This window comes from Bidens hawaiensis, unplaced genomic scaffold (genome assembly GCF_021521415.1).
Source record: "Bidens hawaiensis isolate Kalapana, Puna unplaced genomic scaffold, B.hawaiensis_p1.1 tig00005498_1, whole genome shotgun sequence".
Lineage (NCBI taxonomy): Eukaryota > Viridiplantae > Streptophyta > Magnoliopsida > Asterales > Asteraceae > Bidens > Bidens hawaiensis.
The window spans coordinates 1029050-1046599 of NW_027491353.1; the positions used below are offsets into that span (position 1 = coordinate 1029050).

Here is a 17550-nt window from a genome sequence, read left to right on the forward strand (position 1 = left end):
GTCTCTATCTCTTGGGATAGAGGTAAAGTTTGTTCTAATTTTACCCTAGGTACGTTTATCTGTTTGTTATATATTTTACAAATATATATGCTAATTAATATCTCTAATTAACGTATTAATTAGTATGCTTGCAGTCCCTAACACTTTTGATCCTCAACATGCTTCTTGTTATGCATTTGGCGTTAAAAATGCTTCTGTATTTTCTTAAAGAATTGCACTAATGACTCAGGTATCACAGTAGATCTTTCCTATAACCGCTTTAATAAAGAAACTGTGCCTTCATGTTGTCCTGAATCAGTGTAAGTTTTCTGATTCCGAATACCCCTTTCTTGTTCGACTAGATTTTGACGTGATAGTCTATGTATGGTCTCTTAATTCACCAGGAACTTATTCCGAAGCTACACCAGCGTGACTGACTCGTAAGCTTATGCCCCTGTCTGGTTTTTAGAATGAATAGAACTTCAATATAACAAGAGACATATTACATTTAATGCAGTGACCTTGCGAACTGCTTTAGCGAATATCCTTGCTTGAAGAGTAAGCTATATTTTGTAGTGATGCTGAATTTCCTTCTTAAAATCAAAACTACAGTTGGCCTATTTTATGTTTCTATTTTTTGGTCCAGACTACAGGTCAGTTCATATCAATTGTGGTGGGATAGAAGTTATCATAGGAGACAAGGTTTACCAAGCAGATGATCAAGATCGAGCTGGACCTGCAAAATTTCGTCCTTTTATTGATCATTGGGGATTTAGTAGCACTGGAAAAGTATGGAATGCTAATGATTATCAGTACACTATAACTAATGTATCTAGACTCACTATGAAGGACTCTGAGCTTTACACAGTCGCTCGCCGCTCTCCACTGTCTATCACTTACTACGGTCGTTGCTTAGAAAATGGAAGGTACAAGGTGACTCTACATTTTGCAGAGATAGTTTTCAGAGATAATAGATCCTACCAGAGTCTTGGAAGACGTGTTTTTGATGTTTATATACAGGTTGAATGTCGATATTGCTTCTAAACTTTCTGAATTTCTTTTATATATTTCACTTAGAATGTTAAAAATCCAAAAGAATGATATAGGAAACCTTTGTTTCCTTGGATTTCCTTTTTCCGTTTTATTATGCAGGGTGCAATTAAATTCAAGAATTTTGATATCAAGAATGAAGCAGGAGGGGTTGATAAGGCAGTACTAAGAACAATACACAATATTAATGTAACTAATAAAACATTAGAAATTCGGTTTCAGTATGCTGGGAAAGGCACAACCGTAGTCCCAAGGGATGGAGAATTTGGGCCAATGATATCTGCCATTTCTATGGAGTGTGGTATGTTTCACTTCCGTTTTCATCACAAATTACAACTTACGCCTCCAATTGGTTGTTATCCATCAGCCGCGTAGGCTTGATAACGCCAAGCACACCACGCCGTCATGGGCGCCACCCAAATAACATGCGTTAAAGAGAGAGAATGAGAGGGACCACCCCATCAACCAATCATCATTTTTTTATCTTTTTATTTTTATTTCTTTTCTTTTGTTTTATTTTATTTAGCTAATCCACAACTTGATGAGTCAGTTAAAGTTTATTTACTATGTGATTGAGTGTTATGCACGGTTTAGTTAGCTCAAAAAAAAACAGTCTTAATGAATGTCAGTCCACTTCTATAAGACATTTTTCTCTTAAACCATGTTGGACCTGAAATTATAACTTTTGCACTTTCCTTACAGCATAAATAGTACGACCATTAGGGGCTTCGTTTGTCCGGACTCGTGGCCAGTTCGGGCTACCTTTGTCAATGGGAGCCGCATACGGAATACCTGACATTACTTAGTTGGTCGTTCAAAAAGAAAAATATTAGTACGACCAATTAATATACTAATTATCTGCCCAATACATTTGGCAAGTGTGGATAAAAAGTTACAAATGTGCAAGTTTCAAAGTGTCAAAATACATATATAGGCCACTAATTTGCACTTTCCTACTAACATAAATAGTGGGGGTGACAAATGTGACTTGTATGGGTTAAATGCGTTGTATTAAAATATATATATAATAGGTCAAAATGAATCAAACTAAAAAAGTGATTGAAACATGTTAAAACAGGTTGAAATTTCTTGGGTTTTTTTTGTGGAACGAGAAAAACGTAGAAAACTTTTAGTGTTTTACCTTTATAGTTTTTTATTTATATTTCAAGTTATAAGTTTTTTATTATTTTTTAAAATTTTTTAATTAGGGGTTTTTTTAAATCTCAACCCATTTCAAAAACCCCTTATTAAAAAATTCAAAAAAAATAATTAAAATATCATAACTCGAAATATAAAAAAAACAAAAAAAGTAAAAATATTAAAAAGTTTCCTCTGTTGTCTCCTTCCATAAAAAATAAAAAAATAAAAAAATATATTTAAGAAATGTCAACCCATTTAGATCCGTTTCAATAATTTTCCTATTTTAGTTTAACTCACTCTGACCAATTATATACATTATACAACTTATTCAACTCAATAAGTCACATTTGACACCCCTAATTAATAGTGTTCAGTATAATATATAATTAGCTTTAATGTGCCGCTAAATCGCTAATATTTTGCTTTCCTTAGAGACCTATTCTGGCAAAACAAGCACATTCATAATCATTGGAACAGTGGCTGCAGCATTGTTCCTCACTCTCATAGTCGTTGGTATTGCATGGAAGAAAGGTTATATTGGGCACCGAATGTCACGATTAAAAGGTATTTATATCTGAGTAAGGTTTATGAATTTTTTTATTTTTTTATTTTCAAAACACAACCAACATGGGCTCCAACTAATTAAGAATATAATTTCTCCAGCTGAGATTTCTTTTCTTATATGAAATGAGATAAGGTGTCGTAGCTATAGTATGACCTGGAAGTAAATCCTATTGCTAAGATTATTTTATACTTTTAATACCTCAAATTTATCTAATGTTAAATTATTATGCGGGTTTACATGAGTTAAGTTATAATAAGAAGTATGATCTTTGTAGAAAGGATATTAGACCATTAATTTTGAATGGCTGAGATTGATATGAAGAAAAATTAAGTATAAAATAAGGAAAATGACAAAAAAAAAAAAGAATAATACATAATTGTTGACTTTCTCTCTCCACATTCAACACACATGTTAATTCCACAATCGTTTTAAAACGTCCATAACTTTTTTATACATCTTTTATTTAAAAAAATCATCTAAAGTATTTATCTTTAATTTGAGTTCCATATTGCTATAAAAAAATAATACATTATGTAATAGGTTATACATTGTGTTTTATCCAATTATGTTTTTGCATATTGTTTTTTCATTGTGTTTTTTACATTGTGTTTTTGTCATTGTGTAATTTATTTTCATAGTGTTTTTTAAATTGTGTTTTTTCATAGTGTTTTCCATTTTTTTTCCGGTGGCCGTTTTCCGGTTATTGTTTTCCGGTTACTTTTCGCTGATATTTTCGGCGACTTTTTCCAGCAAAATTTCCCGCGGATTGTTTAGCGGTGACTTTCCGATGACTTTTTTGGTAAATATTCCGACGAAATTTCCGGAGACTTTTCCGACGAGGTGGTAGTGGTGGGTGACGGTGGGCGATATAAAATCAAACTTTTTATTTGAACCTAACTTTGCTCCATGTTAAAACATTATATTTGGGTTTTGAGAGTTTCATATATAAAATAAATCAATTGTTGACAGAAAAACTATAAACAGGTTTATTTTAACGTTAAATATTTTTTAACACATTAGTGGTTATACATACATATGTAATCGTTGAAAAACGATGACACATAACGAAAAGAAGCAAGGATATAAAATTTTATTTCAATCAGAATGAAAAGTTACAAAAATGAAAAATATAAAACTATATATATATATATTACATATAAACTAGATACATGGCCCGTAAGTTTATACGCCGTATAACATATACGTCGTACAAGCATATACAACTTATAGGTTCTTCACATCCCCTCTCAAGTTGGAGGTTAAGAAAACCCCAACTTGCACAACAGCGAGGGAAAATTAGGTCCAGGTAAGCTCTTAGTAAAAATGTCAGCAAACTGATCCTTCGTGTTTGTATGCACCAAAGTCACCAGATCGTCTTGTAACTTCTCGCGAACAAAAATGACAGACAATTTCAATGTGTTTAGTTCACTCATGAAAAACATGATTTTTGGCAATATAGATTGCAGCCTGATTATCACATTTAAGCGCGATAGGAGTGATGCTAGAACATTAAACTCCGAGAGAAGTCTTGTCAACTAGGCAGGTTCAGTAGTCACGTGTTGAAGAGGTCGGTACTCAGCTTCAGCCAAGCTCAAAGAAACAGTTGGTTGCTTTTTAGATTTCCAAGAAATCGGAGAGCTCCTATTAGAAACATAAAAACCACTAACCGATCGACAAGTATTAGGAAATGCTGCCCAGCCTGAATCATAGAATGCTTGCAGATCAAAGGAAGAATTATTATTGAAGAATAATTCTTGAGATAAAGTTCCTTTCACAGAAGAAATGGCATAAAGAGCAGCATTCCAATGAGGAATCCTCGAATCTTGCATGAATTGACTTAAAAAATAACAGCAAAAGCAAGATCAGGTCTTGCGTGAGTAAGGTAATTAAGTTTCCCAACAAGCTTCATGTATTGAAAAGGGTCATCAAGAACAAATCCCTCATGAGCTTTAAGTTGCAAATGATGAGGCAAAGGTGAGTTTGTGGCGGGAAGATTGGAAGTATCAAATATATAAACCATGTCCTTAACAAACTTTTGTTGGCACATGATAATACCTTTAGGAGGGTTAACACCTTCCACACCCAAAAATTAATTAAGGCTTCCAAGATCCTTGATTTTGAAGGTCGAATCCAGGAAAGTCTTGAGATTATTAATCTCTTCCAAATTGTTCCCAGTAATATGTCATCGACGCATACAACAACATATACTACTGAAGATCCCATAGTCTTTGAAAACAAAGAATGATCATTTTGAGAACCCACATACCTTTTTGACTTTAATTTGGAAGACAATTTCCCATACCGTTGTCTAGAAGCCTGTTTTAAACCATATAAAGTTTTCTGAAGTTTAAGCACTTGATTATCATGAAGCTGCATACCAGATGGTGGCATCATATAGATATCTTCATCTAAATCCCAATGAAGAAAAACATTATTAACATCTAGCTGGAACAAACTCCAATTTCTCTTTGTAGCGACAACTACAAGGCTTCTGATAATGGTCATCTTGATAACAAGAGAAAAGGTTTCATGTAATCAATTCTCTCTTTTTGAGTTTCTCCCATCACCACAAATCTAGCTTTACAACGTTCAGTTGTCCCATCTACTTTGTGTTTAACTTTAAACACCTGTTTGCATATAATAACTTTCTTTCCATGGGGAAGATCAATAACAACCCAAGTTTTATTGTTTTCAAGAGCCTGAAATTCAACTTTCTTGCGATTCTTGCCATTCAGAAATGCTAGCAGCTGCCTTATAAGTAGGCTCATGTAAATCAGATATCGCTTGGGTGAGAGATTGACTGTAAGAAAGAAGAAGAGCAGGAGATATGAGAGGGGCACGATTAGTGATAATATGGAAGCAAGGATGAGAAGATTCAGAGTTGTTGCAAACAAAGTCTTTTAAGTATACGGGTGGAACGGATGTTCTCGAAGATCTTCGAACAGGATTAGGGTGAGCATTAGAAAGAGGAACATGGATAGGAATGGAAGATGCAGGACCAATAAGAAGAGCATAATCAGTAAGAGGAGTAGACAAATGATCATCAAATAATCGGTCGATAAGATCAATAGATAGAAATATGAAACTATCTTTGGGTTTAGTCATAGAGGGAAATAAAGATTCAAAGAAAACAACGTATCGTGATATGAGAACTTTGTTTGTGTCAAGGTCAAACAATTTGTATGCCTTTTTACGAAGAGGATAACCCAGGAAAACACAAGGCATAACCCTTGGTTTGAATTTATTTCTTCTATGAGATAAGGTGGAAACATAAGCAAGACAACCAAAAGACTTCATATGAGCATATGAAGGAGTCTTTCCTGTTAAAACCTCATATAGGGGTTTTATTGTTAAGAATTTCGATAGAAAAACGATTGATTAAATGTGTTGCGGTAACAAACAGTCACCCCAAAACTGAACCGGCAACTTAAATTGAAACATAAGAGCTCTTGAGGTTTCAAGCAGATGTGTATGCTTTCTTTCAACAATGTCGTTTTGTTTAGGGATATCTACATAAGTAGTCTGATGAATAATTCATTTACTCATCAAATAAGTACTTTGAATTGATCCAGACCCAGTTCAAAAGCATTATTGGATCTCATGCATTTCACAGTGGTGCCAAACTAGTTGCTAACCATTTCAATAAAATATTGAAGTATAGGAAAAACATTGCTTTTAGTTGACTGCAAGTGTGTCCATGTGGTCCTACTGAAATCATCCACTATGGTTAGAAAATTTCTAAAACCATGGTATGTCGGTGTGTGATACGCCCCAAAACACCAACATGAATTAGCTCAAAAATTTTACTAGTTGATGTGGTACTAGTAGGAAATGACAGTTTATATTGTCGTGCCTTAGGACAAATACCATAATGTTCAATATATTTTAAGGAATCATTAGTAATGAAGGGTTATTGTTTCAGTCTGTAACTTGGTAAATAACCAAATCTATTGTGCCAAGTTTCACAACTGACAACAAAATTACACACATTATTGGAAGAATTAACAGGAAACCGCTTAGTGGTCTCGAGAAGGTAAATACCATTGAGCATATCACCAAGAGCTTGTGGCCTCTTTAGAGAAGAGGCCTGCAAAACACATGCATTTTTAGAGAAAAGGACAACACCGTTAGTATCAATGCATTATCTTGAGACAGAGAGAAGATTATTTGTAAAATGTGGCACGAAAAGAACATTTAACAAAGAAATTTCATTGGTCAAAGGAACAATCCCATATTGATGGACTGTGATAGATGTGTCATCAGGAAGAGTGATAGGAATAAGATTTTGAATAAAAGAAATGCTTGAAAACATATTTTGAGCATGACACATATGATCATTTGCACCAGTGTCAATGAACCATTTAGAGCAATATTTTGAAGAATCGATGGACATATTTGGAGGAACAGAATTGTTCGAGTCTCCCATTGAACACATCTATGAAAGAAACGCACGAGAAGAAGAAACGTATAATAAATGAGTTATACGTTGTAACAGTAATGAACCAGCGTATAAGATATACATTGTAAACAAAGAAGGTTATGCGCCTTGTAAGATCAGAAATCTTATACAACGTATAAGAGGTTATACGGGTCAAAGAAGGTTATTCGTCGTGTAAGTATGAACTTATGAAGCATATAAGGTGAGCAAGAACATTTTTACAAGATATTGTGAAAAGATCTGACACTTTGAGAAACATTTCAAAACTAAGAATATAACATGTTGGGAACTTTTGGTGAGATTTGAACGGTTAAATTTTCTTGAATGAAGAAAAATAGGTAGAAAGAGAAGAATTTGAAGTTTTCCAAGAAGATAACGAGATCAATTCCCGAACAAACACAAGAACGATAAGAGAAAATGATCAAAAGATCAAAAACAAACAGCGGACGAAGAGAGAAAAGCCGACGAATCAAGAAAAAACCGGTTGAAATGAAGAGCAAAATTAAGGACTCTTCTCTGATAACATGTAATCGTTGAAGAATGCTGACACACAACGAAAAGAAGTAAGGAGAAGGAATTTTTATTTCAATTAGAATGAAAAGTTACAAAAATTAAAAATTCAATCAATCAATCAATCAATTATGCCCAGTAAAATCCCACCGACAGCAAAGCTATAAGTAGGGTCTGGGGAGGGTGGGATGTAGGCACACCGTACCTCTATCCAAAGGAATAAAGAGGTGGCTTCCAGAGAGACCATCGGCTCTAAGTACATGTGTATGAAGCAAAATAAAGGAAACAAAAATTAAAAATTACAAAACTATATATGTGTGTGTGTGTGTAGCATCCCGTTCCCGAAAAAAAAACTTAAACTTCTTTTAACCTTCGAGTTTAGTTTAGTTTAGCTTTTAGCGGGTTTAGTTTTTTTAGCTTGGGGGGGGGGGTTTATACGTAAAACAAAAAATCTGAATTAACATTTTACATATAAAACAACAGTTCATAAAAATTTACATCTAAAAGAACACTTTTAATTAACATTTTACACGGAAAACAACAAATCTAATTAACGTTTTACATGTAAAACAACAGTTATTTAAGATTTGCATGTCAAATTTAATATGTTACATGTAAAATAACAATTTTCATTAACATTTTATATGTAAAACAACAAATCTTAATAACATTTTGTATGTAAATAACAGTTCTTTAAGATTTTACATGTTAAAATTAATATTTTACATAAATAATAACACTTTTTATTAACACTTTACACGTAAAACAACAAATCTCATTAACATTTTACATGTAAAACAACAGTTTATAAAGATTTTACATGTAAAATAAGACTTTTAATTAACATTTTACACGCAAAACAACAAATCTAATTAACGTTTTACATATAAAACAACATTCATTTAACATTTTACATGTAAAATCTAAACCCCTAAAAACTTATCCTTAAAAGCTAAACTAAACCAGAAGGCTAAATCGAGTTTTTTTAACGGGGGATGCTAGAAATTTTTTTTGGTTTTTTTACTTATTTTTTTTATTTTGTTCGTTTTTTTAATATTTTTATAATTAATATTTCAATTTTTTAGGATTTTTTTGGAACGGGAATGCTAGATTTTTTTTATTTTTTTTTTACTTTTTATATTTTTTTTTGCGTATTTTTAGTTTTTTATATAATTTTTTGATTTTTTTAATTTTTATTTACCTTGGATGCTAGATAAACATTTTGGATTTTTTACTTTTTTTTTTGTTTATATTTATTATGTTATAATATTAGCTCTAACTATAACAATATTATTAGTGTAATATGAGAAGTTGAAGATAACAAAACAAGAGGATAAGCAAATATATGATTCAGTAACTTTTTGATGGTGTATCTTCTTAGGTTACAAAGGTAGATATATATACAAAAACGTATTACTATTGAGGGGACATGTTCATATAATTGGTATTGAAAAATTTGTCATCCATCACATGGATATCTTACCAACACTTTCATAACACTCCCCCTTGGATGACACACTTTCAAACTTCGGGGTCTTTGAATTACTGCCTCATTAAAAACCTTGCAAAAGAAAAACCCAATGGGAAAAAGCTTTAGCTAAGGGAAAAAGAGTGCAGCATATAGCTCCCCCTCAAGTTGTAGGTCGTTACATTGTTCGTACATGACACATGCCAATATCATGGACATGTTTTCTGAATGTTGTTGTGGGAAGTGCTTTTGTGAAAAGATCAACTGAGTTGTTGCTGGATTGGAAATATCTCATCTCAACCTGATTGTCTTTAATAAGGTCCCGAGTATACTCAAAGTATCTTGGTGGTATATGCTTTGTTCTGTCACTTTTGATATACTCTTCCTTCATTTGCGAGACACAAGCTGCATTATCTTCATAGATAGGAGTTGGAATTCGATCTTTCTCCAGTTGACAAGAAATCAGTATGTTTCGTGACATAGATCTTAACCATACACATTCTCTTGAAGCTTCATGTAATGCAATGACTTCAGCATGATTTGAAGATGTTGCAATGAGTGTTTGTTTCTGAGAACGCCATGAAATCGCAGTTCCTCCATTCTTAAATACGTATCCAGTTTGAGATTTTCCTTTATGGGGATAGGATAAATAACCTGCATCTGCATAACCAACTAACCCTTCTTTTGAATCGTTAGGATAAAATAAACCTAAATCAGCTGTTCCTTTTAAATACTGAAAAATATGTTTAATGCCATTCCAATGTCTTTTAGTAGGGGATGAACTGAATCTTGCCGATAAATTAACTGCAAAAGAAATGTCAGGTCTTGTACAGTTAGTAAGATACATAAGTGCTCCAATTGCACTGAGGTGTGGTACTTCGGGACCAAGAATCTCTTCATTATCTTCGCAAGGACGAAATGGATCATTGTCAACATTGAGTGATCTAACAACCATTGGTGTGCTTAAAGGATTTGCTTTGTCCATATTGAAACGCTTTAAGAGTTTCTCAGTATAAGTTGATTGATGCACAAGTATCCCATTATGCATATGCTCAATTTGTAAACCAAGACAATATTTGGTTTTTCCAAGGTCATTCATTTCAAATTCTTTCTTTAAAAGAGCAATTGCTTCATTAATTTCTTTTCGTGTCCCAATTAAATTTAGATCATCAACATACACAGCTATGATCACATATTCTGATGTTGTCTTCTTGATGAAGACGCATGGACAAATAAGATTATTTGTATATCCTTTTCTTACCAAATAATCACTCAAACGATTGTACCACATCCTTCCAGATTGTTTCAGTCAATACAAGGATCTTTGTAACTTTATGGAATACATTTCCTTAGGCTTTGAGCTTATTGCTTCGGGGAGTTTAAATCCTTCGGGAATTTTCATATAGATGTCACTGTCTAGTGATCCATACAAGTAAGCCGTGACAACATCCATAAGACGCATCTCTAAATTTTTAGAGACTGCTAAGCCGATTAAATATCTAAACGTAATAGCATCCATAACAGGAGAATACATTTCTTCATAGTCAATTCCTGGCCTCTGAGAAAAACCTTGAGCTGCAAGTCTTGCTTTATATCTTGTAACTTCATTTTTCTCATTTCGTTTTCTCACAAAAACCCATTTATATCCTACAGGTTTCATTGACTTTGGTGTAATGACAATAGGTCCAAAAACCTTTCGATTGTTTAGTGAGTTTAAATCAGCTTGCATAACATCTTTCCATTTGTTCCAATCTTGTCGATTTTTACAATCATCTACAAATTTTGGTTCAGGGTCATCATTTTCTTCCATGATATCACTTGCCACAGAATAAGAAAATATATCATCAATATTTTCCATTTCATCTCGATCCCACATTATATGTGATTGACCATACTTGATTGACAATTCCTTATTGGAATCATTTATTTCTTTATTTATTCTTTCTTGATGGAAGGTTCTATCAATCATTTCATCCTTAGGGTCAGTATCCTTTTCAGAGCCCTTTCTTTTTCGAGGATTTTTATCCTTTGAACCGATTGGCCTTCCACGTTTTAAACGTTTTTGGTATTCATGAGGTGCATTATTATTATTTTGCTTGCTTGGAATCTCAACTCGAGCTGGAGCATTAGCAGATGGTATATGAGATTTAGTAACCCTGTTTATATCAGTAAATGCATCAGGTAACTGATTTGCAATTTCTTGTAGATGTATTATTTTTTGAACTCCTGTCTTACTTTGTTTTGATCTTGGATCTAGGTGTAACAATTATGGCACACACCATGATATATCTCTTTCTTGCTTTCTCATTTCTCCCCCTAATGTCGGGAATATTGTCTCGTTAAAATGGCAATCAGCAGAACGTGATATCAATACATCACCTGTTAAAGGTTCAAGGTATCTTATGATGGAAGATGTTTCATATCCAACATATATTCCCAATCTTCTTTAGAGACCCATATTTTTTGCGTTGTGGTGGTGCAATAGGAACATATACAGCACACCCAAAAATTCTAAGGTGAGAGATATTTGGCTCATTTCCGGAAACAAGTTCTGTGGGAGAGTATTTATGATTTGCACTTGGTCTCACACGAATTAATGAACCAGCATGCATAATTGCATGACCCAAATAGAAACAGGGAGTTTTGTCCTCATTATTAGTGGTCTAGCTATTAGTTGTATGCGTTTGATCAACGACTCGGCTAAGCCATTTTGTGTGTGTACATGAGCAACAGGGTGTTCTACAACAATCCCCACAGACATGTAATAATCATCAAAAGCATGTGATGTAAATTCTCCCGCATTATCAAGCCTTACTCTTTTAATAGTATAATCGGGAAAATGTGCACGTAATTTGATAATTTGAGCAAGAAATTTTGCAAAAGCAACATTACGAGTCGATAATAAAGAGATATTAGACCATCTGCTGGATGCGTCTATTAAGACCATGAAGTATCTAAATGGCCCGCATGGTGGATGAATTGGTCCACATATGTCACCTTGAATTCTTTCAAGAAATATTGGTGTTTCTTTATCGACTTTTAATGGCGAGGGCCTTGTAATTAATTTGCCAAGAGAACAAGATGTACATTGAGACATTTTATCTATTTTGTGGATCTTTTGATTTTTCAGTGGATGCCCATGTGTATTTTCAATTATCCTTTTCATCATTGTGGATAGTGGATGGTCTAATCTGTCATGCCATAAGTTTATGATACCAGAATCGCAACAATATTCTTTGACTGTCATATGTGCTTGAGGCATATTTATATATGTATAATGCAAACCAGAATGGAGCATTGGCAATTTTTCCAATATCTGATCTTTGCTTATGATATGCAAATATTTTTCATTATTAACAGTCCTTGACTGAGTATCATATCCATTATGATATATGTTTTTGAAACTCAACAAATTTCTTGTTGATTTTGGGGGAAAATAAAGCATTTTCTATTTTGAGCTTTGTACCATTTGGTAATGCTAAATTAGCTTTTCCCACTCCTTCTATCAAGTTTGTAGGACCTGATATTGTATTGATGATCCCTTTTGTTGGTTTCAGTTTATAAAAATATTTTTTAGATCTAAGTATAGTATGCATGGCTCCACTATCCGCTATACATATATCTTCTTCATTTGTTTGATCTTGTGCTCCAGTGATTTTCATTTTAAATCTTGAAAGTATTAAGAAAAATAATAAGTGTATAACAAAGACATTATGAAATTTTAATAGGAACTTTATTTAATTGAAAAACAAACATTACATGAAGGAAACTACATAACTAAAGATAATGAGAAGCACACTTAATTATTGCATATATTTATTCTTGTCAAACAATATTTATTTCAGAGATCCACATCAAAATCTGCAATGCTCAGATCAGCATTGAGATCATCAAAGTTATCAACATGGTTAACTTCTTTCTCTTTTCCTTTAAGAGAGGCTTGGTACAGTTCACACAGATGTGGAGCTGTGCGACAAGCCTTTGCCCAGTGGTTTGTACTTCCACATCTAAAACAGGGTGTGCCATTGTTCTCGGACCTACCAACTTCATTCCATTTATTGTGGTGGTTGGAATTGGTATTGTGTGGGACATGATAATTATTGGCTCTCTGGTTACGACCACGGACATGATAAGAATTAGTGTTCCATTTGAATGGATGTTTACGATCATTAAAATGCCTTTTTGTCAAAATGACCACGGCCATGTCCATGGCCTCGTCCACCACCTTGTTCCCATTTATTACCAGAATTTTTATGAGAATTTTTGTGAGCAACATTTGCTTCTGGTATTGCTAATGATCCCGTGGGACGAGATTGATGATTTTTCATCAATAATTCATTATTCTTTTCTGCTACAAGGAGAAATGCATTTAGTTCAGAGTATCTCCTAAAATTCTGCAATCGATAATGCGTTTGCAAGGTTATATTTGCTGCATGAAATGTGGAGAAAGTTTTCTCCAACATATCTCCCTCGGTAACAGTTTGCCCACAAAATTGGAGCGTTGAGCATATTCTAAACAAAGCAGAGGTGTACTCATTTACTTTTTTCAAATCTTGGAACCTGAGATTGTTCTATTCATCTCTAGCAGTGGGAAGTAGAACTTTCCTTTGATGGTCAAATCTGCTTTTTAAATCCTCCCACAAAATGCATGGATCCTCACAATTTGAATACTCAAATTGTAACATCTCATCAATGTGTTTGTGGAGGAAGACATCGACTTTTGCCTTGTCTTGATCCTCACAATTATTTCCCACTGTTATCGTATCCAAAACACCCATTGATTTGAGATGTCGTTTGACATGTGCCGTCCGTGACATATAATTATCTCCGGTGATATTGAGAGCCGGAAATTCAAGTTTTGCGATATTTGCCGTTTTATTACTAAACACAAATAAGATAAATATCAGAATTACATACTTATTAAAATTGAAAGAAAATACAATGGTAATATATAAACAGATAAAGAAAAAAGAAAAGGTTAAACTCTCTAGGTGGGAGATTACAAATTAAGAACAATAAGATTATCAGCATAATGGTAGTTAACAATAAAACTGGATGAATCATCTTGAAAGCTTTATCTTGGATAAACTTAAGAAGAAGAATGTTTGTCGTAAATAAAATGGAGTTGATAATTGGTTATTTATAGTGAAAATTTATAACCGTTTTACAACGGTTATATTACCGTTTTATAACGGTAACATTACCGTTTGTATGTGTGTGTGTGTGTGTATAATATTAATTATTTTAAAGTAAGATAATAAATAAGATAATAAATACAGTTTATTTTATAAAATATATAATTATTATGCATAATAATAAGAATAGAATTGTTAGTGTAAATAAATCTAACCTCTCTCTCTCTATATACATATATATATATATATATATATATATATATATATAGGGGAAGGATCAAGAGAGAACTCATTGTTTGGGAGAGAACTAGAGAACTCATAAATAGAGGTTACTTTTGTAAAAATGCTTTCCAAATAATGTCAATAACTCATAGCTTCACCCAATTACCGTCTTCACCATACGTCTTCACAAATTGATGATCCAGATCAAATATTTGTTACAATTGATAAGAGTTTGATGATATAGTAATGGTTTCAAGATGTTATGGAACAAATTAATGCTCAATTTTCAGTTTTAGTTAGCAAATTATCAGATATAAGAGTTTGACTTCGTCATTGGTCAAAATTGGATAGAAAATGTCAAAATTAGAGTTATATTGATGAAATTGAAGGGTGATTGAGAGTCGATTATTGATTCTGAGTATGTTTATATTAGTTTCATTAATCAATGTGTAGTTTTGATGAGGTAATTTTAGAGGATTATGAACCAATTGGGTTTATGAGGTTCCTACAATACTAATATTATGTATATCACATAAGTGCATATATGTAATACCACCGGTCCATGTTCATTTAGTTGCAGATAAATGCATATAGGTAACACAATACCCTGGAACATTCCATATGCTTCTTAGCAAGCACACCTCAATCCAATCAATTATAAGTGCTGCATATATGCAATACAACAGACCGCAAATGTATGTAAAAGATGACTACTGCATATATGTAATACAACATATTACATATGTACGTAACAGACAAGTGCTGCATATATGCAATACAACAGACTTCATATGCATGTAATATATAAGTGTTGCATATATGTAATACAACATACTATATATGTAGGTAATAGATTAGTGTTGCATATACGTATCATATAACTGCTGCATATATGTAAAGCAACATATTATATATTAGATCTTGATCGGTTGAAAGATACAGGGAATGATAGAGTGATAGAAGAGATAATTACATGTTTAGATTTAGGTCAATTCCAATTTTATCCCCACATTAAAAACCCAACCTTTTTTTTTTCTATTTCCCCTTCCCTTATTTTCAACCATTGATCATGTAAAATTAGTGGTTTTAATGGAGTTCTCTAGTTATCTCTTTAAGATGGGTTCTCTCTTGATCACACTTCTATATATATATATATATATATATATATATATATATATAGGATCAGGATCATGAGAGAACTTTTTTGAAATTGAGAACAATGAGAACCATTTTAAACCACAAAAAACCCAAAAATAAAAAAAATCATAAAAAAACACAAAAATCAAAAAAGTAAAAAAATCAAAATTCTTATTTTATCATCCCGGTTTCATAAAAAAAGAAAAAAAAACTCGGTTTAGCTAAATTATATACACATATGTATAATATATGCATATATGTACATTTACATGTTTTTTTTGTACACATGTTTATAATTTAAGATAAATGATACTGTACATATGTGTATATTACGTAACTAAAGATTATATAAACTTATACATATGTGTATAATACGACGTTATTTTTATTTTTTTTAATGAATCCGGAATTAAATATAAGAATTTTGGTTTTCTTACTTTTTTAAATTTTTTATTATTTTTTGTTTTATGATTTTTTTAAATATTTTTTAAAGGTGTTTATAGTGGTCAAAAATGGTTCTTAAAATTCTCAATTTGCAAATGGTTATATATATATATATATATATATATATATATATATATATATATATATAGGTTCAGGATCATGAGATAACTTTTCTGAAATTGAGAACTATGAGAACCATTTTGCACCACAAAAAAAACATAAATAAATAAATCATAAAATAAAATAAAAACACAAAAATCAAAAAAGTAAAAAAACCAAAATTCTTATTTTATCATCCCGGTTTCATAAAAAAATCTCGGTTTAGCTAAGTTATATACACATATGTATAATATATACATATATGTACATTTACATGTTTTTTTGTACACATGTTTATAATTTAAGATAAATAATACTGTACATATGTGTATATTACGTAAATAAAGATTATATAAAATTATACATATGTGTATAATACGACGTTATTTTTATTTTTTTAATGAATCCGGAATTAAATATAAGAATTTTGGTTTTCTTAATTTTTTAAAATTTTTATTATTTTTTGTTTTATGATTTTTTTAAATAATTTTTAAAGGTGTTTATAGTGGTCAAAAATGGTTCTCAAAATTCTCAATTTGCAAAGGGTTATATATATATATATATATAGGTTCAGGATCATGAGATAACTTTTCTGAAATTGAGAACTATGAGAACTATTTTGCACCACAAAAAACCCATAAATAAAAAAATCATAAAATAAAATAAAAACACAAAAATCATAAAAGTAAAAAAACCAAAATTCTTATTTTATCATCCCGGTTTCATAAAAAAAACTCGGTTTAGCTAAGTTATATACACATATGTATAATATATACATATATGTACATTTACATGTTTTTTTGTACACATGTTTATAATTTAAGATAAATGATACTGTACATATGTGTATATTACGTAACTAAAGATTATATAAAATTATACATATGTGTATAATACGACGTTATTTTTTTATTTTTTTATTTTTTTTAATGAAACCGGAATGAAATATAAGAATTTTGGTTTTTTTACTTTTTTAAAATTTTTATTATTTTTTGTTTTATGATTTTTTAATTATTTTTTTAAAGGTGTTTATAGTGGTCAAAAATGGTTCTCAAAGTTCTCAATTTGTAAAGGGTTCTTTTAGGATTTTAATATAGTCATAACTAAATAGTTTATCTAAGATTAAAGCATAAATAAATTGAATATATTTCACCATTTAGGTTAAAAAAAAAAAGCTAAAAGCCTAAACATTAAATTCGGTTTTATAATTCCAAAGGCTGAAACATCGATTTTGTTTAGGGACTAATCCTCTATCCCCTCCATGACAATAAGACATGTCTTGTTGCCACTTCATTACTCATTAGTACTGTCATATGGTTATACCAAAATACCAAGTTAAATGAGCTCAATAGAGAAAGTCAAA

The 17550-nt window shown here is 31.7% G+C and overlaps 1 pseudogene across 1 annotated transcript in view; it reads left to right on the top strand.

The window, feature by feature from the left end:
- Positions 1–17550, top strand: part of LOC143629959 (putative LRR receptor-like serine/threonine-protein kinase At1g07650) — a 37955-nt pseudogene that overhangs the window by 13682 nt on the left and 6723 nt on the right. The window contains exons 14-19 of the transcript XR_013153056.1: positions 230–299; positions 384–419; positions 497–537; positions 626–999; positions 1132–1330; positions 2602–2733. The product of XR_013153056.1 is annotated as a putative LRR receptor-like serine/threonine-protein kinase At1g07650 (transcript). The remainder of the gene's footprint in view (positions 1–229; positions 300–383; positions 420–496; positions 538–625; positions 1000–1131; positions 1331–2601; positions 2734–17550) is intronic.